Source organism: Pleurodeles waltl, chromosome 1_2 (genome assembly GCF_031143425.1).
Source record: "Pleurodeles waltl isolate 20211129_DDA chromosome 1_2, aPleWal1.hap1.20221129, whole genome shotgun sequence".
NCBI lineage: Eukaryota > Metazoa > Chordata > Amphibia > Caudata > Salamandridae > Pleurodeles > Pleurodeles waltl.
Window position 1 is genome coordinate 210,225,140 of NC_090437.1, and position 22,075 is coordinate 210,247,214.

A 22,075-nucleotide genomic window follows, 5' to 3' on the forward strand; every position below is an offset into this window, starting at 1 on the left:
TCCATCCACACCACTCCAAACAGGCATTGCCCATGCAACAAGCTCACAGTGTACTCACCTGTTTGTCTGGAGGACTGTACAGTTGTGTGTACTGGGGGAGGACCCAATCCACTAGTTTTTCCAACTCCTCCGAAGTGAAGACAGGGGCCCTTTTCCCAGACACATGAGCCATCGTCGCTTCCAGACATAGGTCACAGCAGCACTTGCAGTGTAGGTTCTCTCCTGTTGAAGGTCAGGTATCAAGTGAGTGAACAGACAGATAATGGCGGTCACGCCCACGGCGGTGCGTACCGTCACGCCGGCGTACATCGTCATTGGCCCCTGGGACTCATAGGGCACAATGTTAACCAATGCAGAATTGTGCCGCTGTCTTGACCGCCCACCACGACGGTGTAGAACGCCAGCGCAGTTACCTCATATCCCCTTGTCCTACCTTACAGGTCAGGCAGTAGCCATTTCAGGAGGCCACATGGGATGGATGTTAACTGCGTCACACCTATCTAGGCCGGAAATATACACAGATACCGGCATATTGCAGTTTAATAATGTTTCTGAAAATAACACATTGTGATATCTCAGTGTTGGATGACTCTCTGCTCGCTGTTCTCCTCCATAGGGCACGTCCGCTGGGCCAGGTGATGAGATGGAGGCATCCTCCAGTGTACAGACCCCTGGTGGACCTGTCGACAATGGAAGAAGGACACATCCTAGTCACTTACAGACTTGATTGTGCAACAATCCAGGAACTGTGTGCCCAGTTGGAGCTGGACCTGATGTCAGCTATCCGCCATCCCACAGGAATCCCCCCTCTAGTGCAGGTCCTGTCTGTACTCCATTTCCTGGCAAGTGGGTTTTTTCAAACAACAGTGGCCCTGGCATCAGGGATGTCCCAGCAAATGTTCTCTAACGTGTTGTCCAGAGTGTTGTCTGCCCTGCTGAAACACATGCACAGCTACATTGTGTTCCCTCAGGTGGAGGATTTGCCCACAGTGAAAGGTGACTTTTATGCCCTGGGAAATACCCCAACATCATTGGTGCCTTTGATGGTACATATGTGGCATTTGCCCCCCCCCCGCAGGAATGAACGGATGAATTTGCAGATGATGTGTTTGGCAGACCAGTACATCTCCCATGTCAATGCCAAGTATCCTGGCTCAGTCCATGACGCTTACATTTTGAGGAATAGCAGCATCCCTTGTGTGATGGTGCAACTCCAGAGGCACCGTGTGTGGCTAATAGGTGACCCTAAAGTCCCCACACAGTTTCATTTGCTGTCTGGGTATGGGGCTGTCCCTGAGGGTTAGTGTGTGTCTAACAGTTGTCCCTCGACATTTGCAGGTGACTCTGGTTATCCCAACCTGTCATGGCAACTGACCCCAGTGAGGAATCCCAGGACAAGGGCAGAGGAACGCTACAATGAGACACATGGGCGAACTAGGAAGGTGATCGAACACACCTTCGGCCTCCTGAAGGCCAGATTCCGGTGCCTCCATCTGACAGGTGGCTCCCTATATATTACTCACCGAAGAAGGTGTGTCAGATATTCGTGGACTGCTGTATGCTGCGCAACATGGCTTTGCGGCACCAGGTGCCTTTTCTGCAGGAGAATGGGCCAGATGGTGGTCTTGTGGCAGCTGTGGAGCCTGTGGACAGTGACGAAGAGGAGGCAGAAGTAGAGGATATCAACAACTGAAACAACGTCATCATGCAATACTTCCAGTGAGACACAGGTGAGAAGATGCCACTGCTTCCCACATCTCATTCTATTGTTGGAACTAGGTTAAGTCTGTCATTTAGTGTATGGAGCCTGACTTGTCACTTTGACTTTCCATTTCACAGATCTGGGTCCCACTTTGTGCCCTCTGCTATGTTTACTGCTGGCCTATAGGTGTGTCACATTGGTATGTGAACAAGTAAATTGGCATTGCTATATTCCATAGTTATTGCAATTACAGATTTGTGAAAGGACAGACTGACTCCAGATTGTTTTGTGATTGAAGTGTGTTTATTCCTGTGCTAATAAATGGAGGGGGTTGTAAAATGGGCTAGGGGGGTGGTGGAGGAATGTCCATGGCAGAATCCAGTCTATTTGTTTCACTGGTGCATTGTCCAAAAGGGCACAGGAAGTGGAGAAATGGCAGTTTAAGGATGGACGGCGTGACATAGTGGGACAGAAGGATGACATTCACGGGGGGTCTAATTTCCTGGCAGGGGTCTTGGCAATGTTCTCTGTCTTATTCTTGGATCTCAGGGACCGTTTGCGGGGTGGTTCTCCATCTGCAGGGGGTGGGGTGCTGGTGTCTTGTTGTTCCTGTGGCAGTGCCTCCTGTCCACTTGCGCCGGCGAAGGTGGAGGGCTGTTCATCATCCAGGCTGGTGTCAGGGGCCCCTTGTTGTACCACTGTGTCCCTCCTGGTGTGGACAAGGTCTGCCAGCACCCCTGCAGTGGTGACCAGGGTGGTGTTAATGGACTTCAAGTCCTCCCTGATCCCAAGGTAGTGTTCCTCCTGCAGCCTCTGGGTCTCCTGAAACTTGTCCAGTGCCGTTGCCATTGTCTCCTCGGAATTATGGTAAGCTCCCATGATGTTGGAGAGTGCCTCGTGGAGAGTGGATTCCCTGGGCCTGTCTTCCCCCTGTCGCACAGCAGTCCTCCCAGTTTCCCTGTTATCCTGTGCCTCTGTCCCCTGAACTGTGTGCCCACTGCCACTGCCCCCAGGTCCCTGATTTTCTTGGGTTAATGGGTTTGCCTGGGTTCCCTGTAGTGGTGGACACACTGCTGATTGACGTGTCCTGGAGACAGAGGGATGGGCCTGCTGGGTGGGTGCTGTGCTGGTGTTTCCTGAGGGGGGAGGCTCTGTGGTGGCTTGTGACACTGTCAGGGGAACCGACTGTCCCAAGGTCCCTGATGGGCCAGGCTGGTCATCTTGATCCAGTTATGCAGAACTGCTGTCATCACTGTGGGTCTCTTCTGTGGGGGAACTGGATATGTCTGGCACCTCCTGTCCGGTGACGTTGGGTAGGGGTCCTGTTGGGATGTAAATGCATATTTATTGTATCTGTGTGTGCCATCATGTGCAATGGGTGGTTGACCCTCTACTCCAGTGCTTGCATTATTGGCTTGGTCCTTGTGTGATTGGTGATTTTGGGGCATGAGTGAGTCTCTGTAGTGGACATGCTTGGGTGATGGGTGTCCATGCATTGTGTTACATGCAGGGCTTGGTTTTGGGATGTGTGGGTTGTGTTGGTGGGGTATCTGTGGGTTGTTGGGGTGATGGGTGTGAGGGTAAGGGTGGGAGTATGTGATGGCATGCAGGTGGGATGGGGGATAAGATAGTAAAGATTTGCCTTACCAGAGTCCAGTCCTCTTGCTACTCCTGCGAGGCCCTCAGGATGCAGTATTGCCAAGACTTGCTCCTCCCATGTTGTTAGTTGTGGAGGAGGTAGGGGTCCATGGCCAGTCCTCTGTACAGCAATCTGATGTCTGGAGACCACGGAACGCACCTTCCCCCGTAGGTCGTTCCACCGCTTTCAGATGTCATCCTGTGTTCTTGGATGCTGTCCCACTGTGTTGACCCTGTCGACAATTCTGCGCCATAGCTTCATCTTCCTAGCAATGGAGGTCTGCTGCACCTGTGATCCAAATAGCTGTGGCTCCACCCGGATGATTTCCTCCACCATGACACTGAGTTCCTCCTCAGAAAACCTGGGGTGTCGTTGAGGTGCCATGATGTGGTGTGGGTGAGGTGGTGTCTGTTGTGATGTGTGAGGGGGTGTGTTGGTGTGTGTTGTTTGAGGTGCGTGGATGTTGTGTAAGTGATGGTGTTGTGTGTCTGTGGATGCTGGTGTTGTTTTAGGTAGTGTCTCTCTCTGGCCTGCTTTCAAATTTCCAGTAGTAAGGGTTTGTGGGTAATGCAGGTGTGTGCTTTATATTGGATTGGGTGTGTGGGTGTGGTGTGTGTATGTGTATCAGGTGTGTGTATTTCGAATTGTCCAATGTGGTTGTGTTTTGTATATGTGTGTGTTTTTTGAGCGCAGTGGTGTGTACCGCCAGTGGATTACCGCGGTTGAAAGACCGCTGCGTTGATTCATGGGTCGTGATAATGTGGGCGTATTCTTATTGGCATGACGGTGTCGATTTTGTTATCGCCAGTTTATCACTGACCTTTGGTGTGGCGGACTTGTGTGGGTGTCTGTATTGTGGCGGATTCCGGGGTGTGGGTCGTAATTCCTGTAGCGGAATTCCGCAGCCGCAGCATTATGTTGGCAGTCTTCTGCACGACGGTAAGCGGGATTTACCGCCAGGGTTGTAATGAGGGCCTTTATCTACATATCAGCTTAAATTCCTCACTACACCTGTCATCCCACTGAAATTCCATATCCTTTTTCAGCAATTGCCACATATAGCTGGTTTCCCCAAAATCCTTTCAGTAAATTGATTGTAGAGCTCCTCGTCTTTACTATTTGTTGCTTGTAAATTCTTTATAACACAGACCATGAAATGTCATAAACTAAAAAATTATGTTTGTCAGCCCACAGCTTTAGTCTTTATTCTTTGAACCTTTTCAGAACCTTTATGACACACTCATTGTGCTCTTCCCATGAATTTCCATGTAACAAGTTATGACCTTTAAAATGTTTTATTCTAGCCATGGAAGCCCTCTGAAACATAAAGGATGTAAATTTGGTCCAGAAGGGCATCCCCACAAACTTGCACATCCAATCTGACATGATTGTTTTCTGATTATGGGGGTCATTATGACCTCGGAGGTCTTTTTTCAAGACTTCTGAGGGACCGCCGTGCGGAAGACCGCCTGTGCAGGTGGTTTGCCGCTCGGCCTATTATGACCGTTGGCAGCTCTCCGTCCCTTTATGGATGGAGAGCCGCCAACAGCCATACTGGCGGGAGGCGGGGAAGTGGAGGTTGATCCACCTCCACCGCCATGCCATCAGAACACCGCCCAGTGAATCACGTCCTGTGATTCACCATGGCGGTATTCTGTTGGCGGTGTGGTGTCTGCGGCTCTGCCCCATGGCTCCCGTCCCCTCCCGGAGGATCGACGGAGCAGGTAAGTCGATCATCCGTTAGGGGAGGGGGTTGGGGGGTGGGGGGTGTTGGGTCTTGTGTGGGTGCATGGGGGTGTGCGTGTGTGTATGTAGAGGGGGTGTGGGAGTGCATGTATGCTTGTGGGGGTGTTGTGTGTATGGGAATGAGTGCGTGTATGTCTGTGTGTATGTCTGTATGGATGTGTGCATGTATGTTTGAATGTGGGTGTGTGTGTCTGACTGTGTGTGTGGATGTTGGCATGTATGTCGGGGTGTGTGCGTGTGTGTGTTGGTGGTGCCTGCATGCGTGTCAGGTGTGTGTGAGTTATGTGATGTTTGGTGGGGAGGGGTGCCCTGCCACCTTTGGGGGGTGGCAGGGGTGGTGGGGGGTGTAGGGGAGGGAGTCGGGGTGACAGTGGGGGGTGGGGAGACCCCTATCTGTGCCAGGGAAGGAATTCCCTGGCACTGATAGTGCTTACCGCCATTGATTTCATGGCAATTCAGACCGCTGGAAATCCACGGCGGTAAGCCGGGTCCAAATACTGCTGGCGGTATAGTGACGGCCACCGGGCTGGAGAACCAGGTCTCCAGCCCGGCGGTCGTCTCAGCCCTGGCGGGCGGAACGGAGAACTGGCGGATGACCATGGCGGTAACCGCTATGGTCATAATTCCCCAAGGTAAGACTGCCAGCCTGTTGGCTGTCTTACCGCCGGTTCTCCGCCATCCGCCAGGGTCGTAATGACCCCCTATGTGCCTCCTGAGGCCAGATCTAAATTTGTGACAAACCTTTTCAAAGTCACTGAATCTGATTGTTCGATAGTTAATTAGTGTGATAGGACTTCATTATTGAGAGCAACAAGCATCTAAAATCATTTAAAATCAAATGATCCAGCAATTAACATAGATCACACAGTAAAAAAACGTTTAATGTAAAAACCCTATGAGCGTTTATTAAATTACTGTTTCAAATATAGAAAAGAACATTTTTTGCAGTATGAACAAGATGAGATAAAATCATTCCCAAGTATCAGCAGCATAGATGTTAGAATCCAGGACAAGTAAATATAAAATGCTTCACATCTTGAATTTCAACCTGGCAGGCGGACTTGGGCCAGTCATTAATCCTGCACTATTTAGCCAGATCAATCGTTCATGGAAGACCCTTCAATCCATGACTAAGAATACACCTTAGCAATACAGTTGCCTCATTTTTGTTTCAAAATATCTGAGAATGTACTTATATTGTTCCTTCAGCATGACAAATTTATAGTCAGATCGAAAACTAGCATTAAGTCTACACTTTTTTATTAGGGCTGAAAATATTTTTGGGGGAACATTTATCAAATGTTGCCCAGGTTTCACACTAAGCAAAAAATGCAAATTTCAGATTATTAATGAAAGTATACAGAAGGGATTTATCTGACCAAAGTTCACTGTAAAACAGGCATATTTTGTGTTTGGACCGGCTTGTTATTTTGGTCTTGTTTTGTTCAATAAATTAGGTTATATTTTTCTAGCCACCTGTGGAATGTTTTTGTGTGGTGCTTTCACTGTTTTACTGTTTGAAGTGCTGCATAACACATTGCCTCTTACGTTAAGCCCGACTGCTCTGGCCAAGCTAGTAGAGAGTTACCACAGCTTGATTTAATGTGTGCATCTTACTTACCCTGACTAGGATTATGGAACCTGCGTGAACAGGGTGCATACCTCTGCCAACCAGAAACTTTTAGGGCCATATTTATACTCTGTTTGCGCCGGATTTGCGTCGGTTTTTTTTACGCAAATTCGACGCAAAACAAACTCCATATTTATACTCTGGCGTTAGACGCGTCTAGCGCCAAAGTTCATGGAGTTTGCGTAATTTTTTTGCGTGGACACCTACTTTGCGTTAATGATATGCAAGGTAGGCGTTCCCTTCTAAAAAATTACTCCGAGGCATGTGCGCCATATTTACACTCCCGGGCAAAAATGACGCCCGGGAGTGGGCGGGTCAAAAAAAATGACATCCAGCCGCTTTTGCGTCGTTTTATAACGCCTGCTCAGGGCAGGCGTTAAGGGACCTGTGGGCTCGGAAGGAGCCCAGAGGTGCCCTACCATGCCCCCAGGGACACCCCCTGCCACCCTTTCCCACCCCAGGAGGACGCCCAAGGATGGAGGGACCCATCCCAGGGAACTTAAGGTAAGTTCAGGTAAGTATTTTTTTTTTTTTTTTTGTGGCATAGGGGGGCCTAATTTGTGCCCCGTACATGCCACTATGCCCACTGACCATGCCCAGGGGACATAAGTGCCCTGGGCATGGCCATTGGGCAAGGGGGCATGACTCCTGTCTTTGCTAAGACAGGAGTCATTTCAATGGGGGTTGGGAGTAAAAAATAATGGCGCAAATCGGGTTGAGGCGAAAATTTTGCTTCAGCCTGACTTGCCCCATTTTTTGACGCCCAAGCTCCATATTCCCCTACGCCGGCGCTGCCTAGTGTAAGTCATTTTTTTTGACGCACACCAGGCAGCTCTGCCGACTAACGCCGGCTAACGTCATTGAATAAATACGGCGCCCGCATGGCGCTTCAGAATGGCGTTAGCCGGCGTTAGATTTTTTGACGCACAACTGCGTTGGCGCAGTTGTGCGTCGAAAAGTATAAATATGGCCCTTAAATTCTAACTTGCATCAAATGTATATGGAGAGAAGAGAAGAGAAGCTACTAGCCAGCCCAACTTTAATCCATTGAAGGAGTAAATTGACCCCATAAGACTCCAATTTGACCCCATGAGCACCTACATCCAAATAGATTAAAAAAAGCAATACTAAAGATCACAGCGGTTGATCAGGAATTTGGATGGTGGGCCGTGTACATTCAATCAATGAAAGTGGTGTAATAGGTTGCTCCTTTTTTTATAACATATTTCTCATATGCCATTTGAAGTAATGTTAGACATTCTAGAATAGAATGGTCGTGAAGAAATCCAGCTTGTTCAGAAGGAAGCATAGTCTTGTCTGACAAAGGTTCCAGGTGATCCACGAAAACTGCAGAATATAGTTTATCTATTGCATAAAGTAATACAAATGCTTCTTATAGATGAGTAGAGAAATACTACCCTGTCTTGAATCCACTACTAGGCTATAACAGAAGCATACATTAAACAAAGGTAGACAGTCCTAAAATCAGGGTTTTATTTTCAAAGAGATATGGGAACATCATATGGAACTTGTATTTTTGATAATGAAATTATTTTTCTACATTTTACTATTTTAGTCAATGTAATTTGGAGAACTCTACCTGTGAGAGAGAAGCTAGCTTAGTTTTAATAATGGATCATATATAATTTGAGGGATATAAACATGTAGAGAGTAAACCCATAGATTTTGGGACGTGGGAATAATATTTGTCAATTTTTTAGAGTGAGTAACTTTTGCAATTTTATTCCCTAAATCGTCGTAATCTCTTTGGTCTAGAGACTTGATGCTAATTTTGCATTGACTTCATTTCCATTTCTCGTGTTCGGTATTTTTCCATCACTGCAAACAAGCTCATTTATTTAGAGCTTCTTTAAGTATGGGATGTTCCCCTGAAAGATACCACATCTGCTTTTGCTATCTTTTTTCTACCAGGTGACTTTTTTATTTGAATTTGACAGTCTAATATAATATATTAGTTCATTAAGTGCAGTATGTAGCTTAAATACAATGGGAGCTCTGATCAATATATTTGTGTTACTTACAGTAACCAGTGAGGCTCTCTCCAGATGATAATAATCAGATATCAGTTCTAATTCCTATGGCGTTTAATTATAAGTAGGTGATGATCACCAAGGTCTGTCAAACGCAACACCATACTCAATATAATTGAATAGACTCAAAGTGTTGTTGCTATATAATCTACAACATAGCCCCCATTACAATGGGGGAAGATATTTGCCTTAGGAATATCTCCTTTAACTCTCCCTTTTTAAATAATGCATCCTAAAGTAGTAAAAAGTAAAACAAGTTGTTTCCCTTTGGATTCAGTGTTAGTAGTAATTATTAGTTGTTATTAGAGATGGTTTTGTGATAGGATGGATCTAATGTATTGTAGCTCCTCAGAAGATTACAAAGGACATTAGAGATTTCTGCATTCAAATGAATTAAGAAATCACATTGAATACACAGACTACTCTGATTTCTTTTATAATACAATTGTGTTGTTTTCCTGGGGGTGTATAAATATTATGAGTTGGAGGCAACCAGTGAAAAAAAAAATTTGACCCATTGAAAGGAATTGGACTGTGTAATTAATAAAATATAATCTCTATGAAAAACGTTATTAATACATATTAATAGACCTCCTTGGTATGACCTTTATTTGAAGCAGTGTCTGGTTTGGATAATATGCAATAATCGGACAACCCTGTGGTCCTATTGCCCAGGGTTCCTACAAGGCTATAATAACAAAATTTAGTGATTTCTATTTTTGTCTTTTATGATGTAAATAAGCACAAACCTTTCTCAGCTATACATAGTTTACTGATAAAATTACTGGTGTGTATTCCCAAAACTTGATTAAAGAAAACGGTAGGTGCTTATCTGCTGGAACACTATTTACCTGTCTTACACCACACCTTTAATAAAAAAAGTTAAAAATAAATCTTTGGGTGGTATTACCAGTTTCTCATGGAAAATAATGAAACTATGAAAGTGCCCAATTGAAGAAAATTAGTTTGGGTAGTGAGTTGTTAATAAACAGGACCTAAAGGTACAAATATTCTCAAAATCAGATAGGAATACAGAGAGCAGATTGTTACCATTAATCACTTTGAGTAGCTATATCGCTTAAAAGATATCAAGCCAAGTTGAACAATTTACATAAGTATTTGTTTCACGAAAAAGATCAATAAAGTCCAAGTCCAATAAAGTCCAAATAATCAGTTGCACATCATGATGAAAAGATTTTTTTTGTGTTGAGCGAATTTTCCTTTTTTGTAATGAAGCCCATTTCTTACCTTTATTGCTTTGTTCCAACTTGAGAAAAACTGTGTTTTCCTGGACAGGATTTCAAGAACAATTTGGGGCCAAAGGATTTAGAATTTGAACCACAAGAAATACAGCCTAAGGGTGTATGGGAGGAGTATTAACTATGACCTCTAAATGGGTCACTAGCTCTTGGTCTGGTGTCATTGTAGCATCTTGTATGATGGAGTCAGTGGGCGAAGGAGGGGGAGATAATTTAAGTGATTATGGAAATCTGATTTATCAAGGTCATTTTTATGGGAATCCTGTTGTTAATGCACCTTTTCTTTTATGAAGTAGAGTTTTTTATTGTCAGTTTCACTATTTTGACATGGTGAGTTTTGGGTTCAACTCCATATCTGCTTGTCATCAAAGATTATCATTTTAAATATCTTTATCCTTTACTTGCTATATTGAGCTTCATAAACAAGTCCATGAAGGGAAAAAAATGATCCCTGTCCTGCAATTACTGTTCCATTTGAATTGTTTTTTACCTTAAGATAAGATTTGTTTTTGTTTCTCATGTTCTGGTACCCCGCAGATCTAATTCATGAAGCATGCTTTAGTTGCTATATTCTTTGTCAAAAAAGAAGTATGCAGGAAGTATGCAGGAAGCTTGGGGAGTAAAAGTTATTCAAAGATTCCTGAAAACTATCCGTTGTATGGTTGAATGTTACCACAGATTTGACCATTAATGATGGGGATGGACAGTTAGCTGCCAGAGAGTGGGTCAGAACCTCATCACCCACAAGTGTGAGGAGGAGGAGCAACTGATTCATGCAAGTTCAGCGTCATTTATTTTGGTTTCTCTGTCTGTGGTTCGGGGCATGCAGTTAGCCGCCAGGAAGGGGGCCAAGACTTCATTGCCCGCAAGCACTGTTAGGAGAAGGGGGCTGCTGATTTGCATCAGTCGGGTGCTGTTTATTTTGGTTTTCCTGCCTGCTCTGCGGGATGTGTGAGACATGCCCGGAAAAAGACCAGGCAAAAAGGGGGTTCATCTGTGCCTGTCTGTAGGATGCCGGGTCCCCTATCTTAGTTTTTCTTTGGAGACTTTATAGCTCATGCCGGACAGCAAGTAAGGCTCTTATTCATTTTAGATATTTATATTGTGAGTCTGGGCTGCTAGCCTTCAAGATACTGAAGAGAAAGGCCACAACCTCTAAACCTTCCCTGGCCCCAAGTTTTGAAACAATTGATAATTATTTGGCAGGTGCTGTGGCGGTCATTGCAAAGGAAATTGACTTGACAAAGAGACACCTCTCTCTGAATCTTGTCAGCTCACCAAATCCATCTCTGTTGGCTGCCCTTAATTTGGATCATAAGGAGCAGGAGACGCCTATGGTTTCCTCAGGCTGCAGAAGACACACAGCCTGCTGGGACAGTCCCATCTACGATAATATAGTTGTCACCCCACAACCGAAGTCTAGCAGCCAAACACAAGAGAAAGGTCAAACATGTTTCTTCTGGCTGGAAGGGTGCAGGAAAAAGTTACAATCTTTGATCTCCCATCTTCTTGGGGGATGAACCTTTCGATTCTGTGGACATGTCTGTTTGGACCCTCTTTTTTGGTGCAGCGTGGATGGATTGGACCTACGGTAAAGATTGCCAGTGGAGACTTTGCTATTATTACATTTAGATACCACCTACTTGCCAGGCACATTCTCTTTGTACAAAAACAACATTAACTCTCTGTAGAAAGAAACATAAGTTTGTTTCCCTTAGGTTTTTTTACAGGTAATTACAAGCGGACAGGCCCTGACTCATGTCATGAATCGAGCAATTGCAGCCCAGGCGGTAGATCCTAATATTTCCTGCAACAACTGCTTTACATCGTTGGCAGATCTTAATGACATGGATTGACGGAAAACAGTTCATTATCTTATTGATTTTTATAATGCTGTGGAGCCCAATTACTCCTCATGTAAGCTAGAGGATTTGTTTTTCATTGTATATTTCCTTCAGAAAAGGTTCTTCCATGCTTTAAATCATTTTAATGTTTTCATTGGGGGACTTCAATGCCAAGTTGGGTTTAAACCCTGCTGCACTTCAGCCTCTTCAGGTGTTTCAGGAGGTTTCTAACCCTGGGAATTCGGCTCACAGTGGTGAGAAATTGTACAAAATTTGTACATGTTTTTCCATGACTTTGAGCTGTATGAATTAATGAAATTGTGTTATGATATTGATTCTCATACTCCAACGTTCAGTAGGCGGAGACAAGGCTGTGTAATTGATTATGTCCTGGTCTCCCCACAGTTGTGAAAGACCATTTCAGTGATAAAATCTAACTTTTCAATAATTTTGAATCATCTGTTGTCAAAAACCCATCCCTGTGGTTCCATACTACTGGCCTTTCATTCTCTAAATGCCCAGATAAAAAATAGCCTTTTGTGCCAGGTGCAAACTCATAAAAAAACGTGAATCAGGTTAGTTTGACAAGGAGTGCAGGCTTGCAAATAAGCGGTTACAACAAGCATTAATGTCTACCCCAGGGACAGAGCCAAAGTTGTAGCTTGTTGAGCTGACTATAAAAAAGTTATTAGGGATAGTCAAGCAGGAAATGTAGGATAGTCTGGTTCTTGCTATCTTACTCCAAGATACTGGTGGCTTTTGGAAAATCTTTAATTGCCCTAAGATTACTGAGGTCCTCTTTATGACTTTGGCGGTCTCAAAGTGAGACCACCAAGGCCAAGGGCACCAGGAGACCGCCAGTGCTGGTGGTCTTCTGACCACCATATTATGGATAGTGCCGGATTTCTGCCACACTTTGGGCGGAGATCCGGCAGTAGCCATGCTGGCGGTCGGAATAACCTGGGCAGTGCTACCACCTACACAGCTCTGCCAGAAGGACTCCACCAGCTGTATTCTGACCAATAATAATACCTGTCTGTGTCTTGCTGGTGGGGCGCTGCCGGTGGCAGCAGCGTCCATTCCCTGCCAGACAATCTCCTCGCCGGACAAGGTAAATCGGGCGTCCAACAGGGGAGGGGGAGTGGCAGGGTGGTTGGTGTTGTGTGGGAGTGTGTGGTGTCTGCATGTGTGCATGAATGTGTGTGTGCATGGGTGAATGCGTCTGTGAGTGTTGTGGTGTATGTGTAGTTGTATGCATGTGAGTGAATGCGTGTATAAATGTTGAAGTTAGTACATGTCTGCATGTCAGTGTGTATGCGTGTTTGGATGCATATGTTTTTGCATGCCTGAATGCATGTGAGTATGTGTGAGTGCGAGTGAATGCGTGTATGGAAGAATGTTAGTGAATGGGTGTATGGAAGTGTCAGTGAATTAGTTTATGCATTGTGCGTGTGGGTGTATATGTGCATGTATGAGGGGAGGGGATGGGGTGCTGTGACAATAGGGGGGTGAGGGCATAGTGACAGTGGGGGGATGGGGTGGGGGTGCTATGTGTGTATAGGGGTGAGGGGGTCAAGTGCTTGCTAGGGGGAAGCCATCTACCAGTGACAGGGAAGGAATTCCATGCCACCGTTAGCCCTACCGCCATGGTTTTCGTGGCGGTGCTACCACTGCAGAAACCATGGCGGTAGGCTGGCTCATAATGCTGCCGGTGGTCTGCTGTGGACCACCGGATTGGAAATGTACATCTCCGGCTCGGCGGTTCATACCGCCATGGCAGTATGAGTGGAAATATGGCAGGTTGGCAGTGGCCGCTACACTGATAATGTGGTGGTAAACACCGCCAGCCTGTTGGCAGTGATACAGCCACATTAACCCTGGTGGACAAAAGACCACCAGGGTCATAATGAGGGCCTGAATGTCTAACTGAAGGCCTGGGGTCTAATATCAGTGCCGAGTATCAGCTTCATCTCAGAGGTAAGATACGTATAGTTTACGTTGAGAATAATATTTATTATGAGATCTATCTAGAGCAAGGTAGGTACTTGGTGCTACGTCTTAGTACTCGTAGGTAGCACTCGCTTTGGCTGATTATTTAAGAAGCCAGTGTAATGCAGTCTCCTCTGTCTTCCTGTCTCTATAGTGAATTAGTGATATCAGTGAGTTAGCATTCTCCGTAACTTTATGTAGCTCGTACAGTCCCAAGCAATTTCACACTGATGTGAATATGTATGTATTGAAAAAAAGGGAGACTGAATTGGTCCATCAAAGGGCTTGAGAAATGAGAATAGAATGAAAGATGATTCAATGCAATGTATTAGTTCTAAACGTAGTTTTTGTTAAGGAAATTTGAAATAAGGATTTTTGGAGTATAGCCAACTCAACAATAGTTGATCATACTAGTATACTAACATAGTCAATCTGATTCAAGTGCAATGTTATTGAATTTGCCTGTTATATAATACTTTTTCAGAGACTAACAGTACCACTAGTGTATTTTTTTTATGAAATCTATTTCTATTCTTACGTCAGCACCGAAGGGCAAGAAGAGGGGCATTGCACCAGCTGGTCTGGCAAGAGCTGGGGAGGCACCGGCCAACAACGTTGATGCTGATTGCTCTGCTCATTCCGGTAAGTCCTATTATTTAATGTTATTAATATTATTTCCCTAACTTTTACCTCTCCCCACTTTTGTACTACGTTTAATTTTGCCTTGTTTACTTTTTTATACTGTCTCCATTTTTTCCAACTCCCCTATTCAAGTTTTGTTTAGTTCCTGTTATTCCTGCATTATGTTTTTTCAGTCTTTCATTGACCATTTTGTATTGCACCCCTTCATTGCTCTTCAATGATTCAGAGTCATCGTCAATCATAGGCTATAGCTCTGCCCCTCTATTAAGCACAGCTTTTGGTTAGCTTGACTACCTGGCTCTTCTAACATTCCAACACAATGCCCAGAGTGATATTTTGGCCAGAAAATACTGCAGTGCTAACCAAACTGTAACGATGTTTGGTGGTTGCATTTTTTGATTAAAACAAATAGGAAGTGGAGGTGTACCTATCATCTAAAAACTGTATACTGTGTTTTTATAGTCACACCAACCAGTGGAGCTGGCTCAAGTTCCACCACTGCAGGAGTAGATGGAGCAGGGAGAGATGTGGCAGCAGGGATGGGCTATGAAAGTCATATTGCTTGTTTATTGACAATTACTATTACTCACTAGCTACAAGGGTGTTGTAGGGATCAGATTCATAAATGCCCAGCATTACAGCTGCAGTGGTAGTTGGGATACTTATGTCCTCTTCTATCTGCAACTCAAAAAAAGCACCCATGATGTATGTTAAACATGTTAGATTGATGGAAATGGGAAAGAATGGAAGGTTAAATGAAAGGATGGGTAAAAACAGTGAAAGAAATAGATGCGTGGGTGAATGAAGAAGGATAGGTGGGTGAGTATTGATATTGAGTAAATGGATGGATGGGTGAATGGATGATTGACAGAAAGGTGGATAGTGTGGGTACAGAATAGATGAAGGATTGTGAATTTGGGTGAAAGACTCAATGAGAGAAAGTTAAGCTTAAATCATGGTAGCTATATGTGTTTAGAGGAGAAAAATGAAAGGATGACTGAATAATTGCTTGGATGAATAAAGAAGGGAGATCTTCTCCTGCAGAGAGATCATTGATATCCCTCTGTTCTTCTATAACCAAAGCTCTACCTACCTTCCTAATCCATCTGCCTTACTCTGCGTTAGAGTAAGTCAAGTTTCTTTACTTACTTAGCCCAGTGAATCAATTTGTTGAAAAGAATTTATGATAGTGGGCGAGACCAGTGACTAAAGTGGGACTAGTAAGTGCCCGATTTGATTTCAAGTTTGGTATAGGAGATACACTGCGACAAACATGCCAAATAGAATCTATATAGCCCATTCCTTTCCCTGCAGTGCAGTGCATCATTCCCCCACCCCATCTACTTACGGCAGATAGGATTAATTTATCTGCATTTTATACATGACATGTGTGAAATATTATTTATTCACCTGCCTCTTTGGAGCCAGGGTAGAAACTAAAATCAGTGAAAGGCATGTGGGGAAGTTCAGCGCTATTGGAATTAAAGAGAGATAATTGTCAGCTACAGCTGCCTGAGCCTCAGACAGTAGCAACATACTAGCATGCCTCCAATTATTTGGCACAACTACTTGTTGTATAATACATTATAATATTATGTTATATTATAGTATAATATATTGTTGTATAATATATATTATAGTGCATAATGTCTTGCTCACCATGATGAGAGGTAACTCATTTTAATTTTTCCACTAAATGTGTCTGTTGAATTAATAGAAAAGCCTTTTAAAAAAAATAAAGTTAAATCACAGTTTTTTTTTTTTTAATCTGGTCTCATTCTGTCGTAAATCCTTTTCTACCAGACAGTCAGTGCTTTTTATGTAAGGCATGTGTAGGCAAACACATTAAATATTGACCCTGTGACTCTCCTAATCATAATCACACCAAATACCAACCTCCCTAGGGGATCAGCAATGCAGTGCTACTGTGCCACCCACTATTTATCATTTGAACAAGTATTTGTTCAGAGCATTTTTTTCCTTCGTTTATCGATATAGCTACTCCTGCCTGATGACCACTACCAACCAGGTAGGAGATAATGGCCTATCTGCGGCAGCAGAGGCTGGGAGACATTTGGGCAGAAAATCAGGGCCTGGTGATCCTGGAGGAGGAAGAGGCCGCTGACCCAGGACCCAGTAGAGCAGTACATCAGCCCACAGCCTCCTGGCCAGTACATCGCCAGTGATACCACCAGCAGTTAGGGTCCCTGACTGTACCTGCTGCTGCACCCTCCCACTCCAACAGAGCCTTGCTCAGATGAATCCTGTAGTGGATGGACTGGATGGAGAGCTGACTTGCCAGCATTGCTCAGAGCCTGGACTAGCTCCAGACCCGTATTGACAGTGCCCTCTTTTAAGCCCTTTTTCTTTTTCTTTTTTGGTAGGAGAGACTTATTATGGGTGAAGGGATTTGTGCTAGACTTTGGACTTTTTGGAAATAGGGTCATTTGTTCGGGGAGAGGGAGTTGTGGGTGGAGAGGGAGGATTTTCTATATGTAAATAATGAATATTTTTTTTTATTTCATTTGCTTCTCAAATCTTTAATTTGGAATTTTAGACTTTTAGTTTGCACTGCTGTCTTTTAATGTATCCTATTATTTTAATCTGCTAAAAAAGTGCATGTCATTTACTTAGACTCTTTCTCTATTGCCCTTTGCAACTGTCTATAGATGACTAGGGGATGGTTTCCCTTGTCTATTTCGGCAACAAAAACCCAGTACCCAAAGACAACATCTTCAGTAGGAGTTAATTACTGATTAAAGACGTTCACTACAATCAATAGTTCTTTTCCTACCCAAATAGATGAAGTGAGGAAGCCTTCTTACTACATGATTTTTCCTAAGGTGGCATCTTAAGGGGTCTTAGGGGGAGTAGTAGCATCCAATGCTCTAACATGGAAGACAGAAGGTGCCAATCCCACCTTTGCAAACTCCAACTGCAGGATTAATTAAAGAGTTATCCATCACTGCCAACTAGCTTAAAAGAAAACAATGAGTTTGTGGGTCCTATGTCATTTTTTTTGGAAGACTGAGACCAGACTACCACAATGACAGCATTAGACACACAACATAGAAGACAATATGATCATAAAATCCAGTAATATCTTCTGAGCAATGGTGGGGAACTAGAAAACTAAACTTGGGAAAATAAATCATGGAGTCAGGAAAAGTCGCATCAGACTCAAGAGTGTTTGGACCAGGTGAAGTTTTTACAGAGCACACATACAAGGCATGAATGAAGAGGTTGATGGGGCGGGTCTAGAATATTGCTCAGGTAATTGAAGGTAGAAGGCCATGCAGTGGGTTAGTGTTGCTTTCACCACATCCTCCCCAACAAGTGTGTTTTTATGGTGAAACATTAGGTCGTACCTCAATAAATCACTCAACCCGGGGTAAGAAGGTTGGGTGCTCAAAGAATGGTTGGGAAAGGGGGTTTGGAGAAAGGTGTGACAAATACAAGCACTACACAACAGAAACCACATTATTCATTGGGGCACTGAGCAGCACACCATCATCAATGTAATGTGGAAGGAAATGAAGGGATAACTAAGTATGACACAGTTAAGTAAATTAATTGGAAATAGTCCTTCTGCCCCAGAGAGACCGTAGATAGTATATCTTAAGTGTTATGTCTTCTAGCTTTAATATATGGAAGATTGAATGTAACCTACCCTATTCTAAAAATGATGATTGTTAAGAGGAAAATAATGTTGTATTGCCAAATTGGGTGATGCATCTTCATTCTTCTTAGAATATCCATTACTCATGCCTGTCTGAACCTGTCCGGTAGGTAAGCTGGGATCATGAGCTTTCCAAGTTTTTTTATGCAGGAGAGGACAAGGAGAAGGTCTATGTATTGAAAAGAACAGTAGCTTTGTTATAGATTAAAGGAAAAGGACAAAAAAAAACAAGGTAAGCTTCATTTGGAGTCAGGAGTTTACCAAGAGAACTCAGAGGCAGAGCAAAAACATAAGAGGAGTTTCACATTTGAGCTAGCAATGCATCAAACACATACTTGGCAGCATTTCCAAATCAATGCATATCTCTTCAGTTCACAGAGCTAAGTGAGTACTGGGCCTTAGTGTCTTTGCCATCATCACAGGTTCTCTTTGAAGTCTATAACGTTCTCCTTTCTAGCTCTTGAGGTAGTCTCACCCTGAGTCTTTCTATCTTCCTCCTTCAGATGCAGAGTAACTCCATCCCAGTCCCAAACCAAGTAAGATAGGCCTTTTAAGTGTACTGCTGATGAAGAACAAATAAAGAAACAGAACTGCAGTGTTTTTTGTGTTGATTTGTATTTGGTAACTAAAGTGGCTGGTTTGTTATGAGGAACCAGATAAAAGGAGTAGAACCTGCAGGTACATTTCACAACTTTTGAAAGGACAATCACTTTCAGGAACAAATGATCACCCTTCAGCCCCTTAACATTGCAAATAATTGGAAACAAATTTACAAACTTCCTCACTGCCAGCTACCACATACATCAGTCAGCACTCACAAATTCACAATCAATTAATATATCACCACTCATTGGTGCAGTAGCTACTTGTAGTTACCTCTTCCAGTCCAAGCACAGTGATTGAGTGAAATATCTCCTTTTCAATGTTATTCACACATTGGAATTGGAAGTCTTTTAATCGATGATCTTGTAGAGCAGCCCTGCTAGGTGATATAAAAGAAAAGGATAGGTAATGTCATGTGAGGGAGGTAGGCATCATCTCCAATGTCCTCAAGGGTATATGGGGGCTTCTTCACTGCACACAGGTCCAACTCCAATCCAGGCGTATATGTGACTATAAAATCAATGGTGGGGCAGCATAAATCTTACACGAACATAATGTTGCACTAGCATCCATATTCTATTTTTTGCAATGAAAGAGAAAAATAAGCTGAACAGGAAATAATTAAAAAGTACTATTGTGGCACTGGCATACTCAATCCAGGAAGTAGTTTCTACTCAAACTCTGGTGGTTCTCCCAGAAGTTGGTCAGCTAACATGCTTTATTTTGACCAATCGCCCTCTTCCTCCTCCTGTAATATTTCAGTAACGGTGTAATCAGGTGATATAAAATGTTGGTTCATTTTGATCATAGTCAATCTCTCCATGTTTTGAGGCAATAGACTGGTCCTTCTCACTTTATCAAACACACCATCTGTACTGAACACATGTTCAGCAAACACACTGGCTACAGGACCAGCAAGAATCTTTATTGCCAGTCTGCTGTGCTCTGGTCATTGGCGCATCTTCCTTAACTAATACATCAATGGGTTTTGATTCACATACACCTTTTTTGGGTTATCCAGATACACCTGGACCATCCTCTGAATGGTCATTGGTATTGCCTCTTGCTTGACCTCTTTTGCCTTTGCCGCTGCGCTGGACTTAAGACCTGCCACTTGAAACCAAGCCAATGCAAAGGTTGGGTCCAATTTTCTTCTGTTGCTGTTGCCCCCGGTTTTCCTGTTGGTGGGGTTGGTGAATGTGAGACAAGAATACCCTCTCTGGAAGTTGAAGGCGGCACCTCAGACCTGCAAAGTGGGGCTCTAAGTTCCAGCTGTTCTTCCTCCAGTTTTCCTGGTTGCTCAACAATACACCTCTTGAATTATGAAACATCCCCTTCAGAAAAAGGAATGATAACAGAAATAATTGTTTTGTAGCGTGGCTCAAGTAGGCTGGCACAGATATACTCTTTGGATGAGATTATGTTATTTTGCAACATTGCATTACAAGTCAAGCAATAGCTTAATCTATTAACCTTTTAGACACCTTCTTTAGCTGCTCCTATAGCAGATACAATAACGGGATAGCTTGACCCATTGTACTGTCCTCCTTGCTAACTTCATGGTTAGAAACTGCAAAAGGGAGCAGAATCTGTGAAAGGCATTTGACAAGGCCCCATTTGACCACATCCATGGTCACAACCATGCTGTGTTGTCTCCATCTCACTCTGAGTCTTCCTGTGCCATTGTGAGGTCACTGAGGAGGGTGATTCTGGTGCACGGATAGGGACAGGGCTGCTTTGCATAAGGATGTCACCCACTTCTTCCTTACCTTCCACTGTGATTTGACTAGTTGTAGTTGATTGTTCCTTCCTCTCCTCAACTTCACCGCTGCAACCACATTGAGCCTCTTTTTTTTAGGTGCTCCTCCCACCGAATTGTGTGATGTTTTTCATATGGGACTTCTTGCCTCCAGTAACATAATGGGAACCTGGCATACCTCGAAGACCCCTGGCTGGCAAATGGAGATTATGGCAATATTCCCCTCCTGTCTGCTAATCCTAAAAAAGTTCCATACTGGGGAGGAGTACTTTCTTATTGGGCCATTGTCACTTCCTGAAGAAGAACTGTATGTAGGTGGGTGTGTCATTTGCCTCTTTGCAGTGCATACTTCTACTGAGGTACAGGTTGGTGCAGGTCTCTATTGGGGTCTTACTATAATGCTATTTGAATTTGACCACCAACTCCATCTTGACCACTGACTCCATTTGGTGCTTAGCTGCAGGTGCCGTCATATTGTTGGCACAGGTTTTGTTTCTACAAAGCTTGTTTTCTACACAGAACATGTTTTCACTCTTCTCACTAGAGTAGGGAACATATTGTGGGGGATGTAGAGGTGATAAAAGAGAAGTAGGGTGAGAATGTTTTCTCCAGAGAAAAGTAAAGCTCTGTCTCAGAAATGTGCATTGGGGCCTGGCTAGTTCTTTTGTGTGTTTTCGGCGCAGACCAAGTACAGTCAGCATTTGAAGTCAATAACTGAAGGAAAGAGTGGATTACTAGTATCTTCCTCCTGAGTTAATTTAAGGTATACAAAGCGGGGAAAACTTAACACTGAAACAGAGGAGATCGTTTTGGGAGTGGGTGCACATCCCAATCAGATCCCACTGGGGAGGTTTGCCTGTCTCAGCTGTTCAGGGTTCCCCAGTTGGATGTTGGCAAGTATGATAATTCGACCCCATGGTGATGCATTTTTATTCGCAAAATAAATTATAAAGAAACCTAAACTATTAAAATTTAAATAAGAAAAACAAATTAAAAAAATGAAATAAAAATGGCATAAAAATTAAAATAACAAATAAACTTTAAAAATTAAAATAAAAAGAAATAAAAAGAAAAACTTACAAAACAAATGATCAATAATTAATGATGTTTGTATGCAAGCCTATGTCAAAGACACACTGGCTGTGTGCACAAAATTGCTGCCAGCCAGACACATGGTTACACAACAACAACAAGAAGCAAGGAGGAGGCATGGAAAACAAAGAGCCCATGCAAGCCGATGGCAAGGGCTACTGGCTGGATGCACAAAATGGCTGACAGCCAGCCACATGGTCAAACACCACAAGAAGGAGCAAGGAGGCATGGCAAACAAAGAACACATGCATGCCCATGACAAAGGCACACTGGCTGCATGCACACAATGGCTGCCAGCCACATGATTCAAACAACAAGGAGCAAGGGTGCATGTAAAAAAAGAACACTATGGCAAACCTATGGTAAAGGAACACTGGCTGCATGAACAAAATGGCTGCCAGCCACATGGTCAAACAACAACAAGGAGCAAGGAACACAAA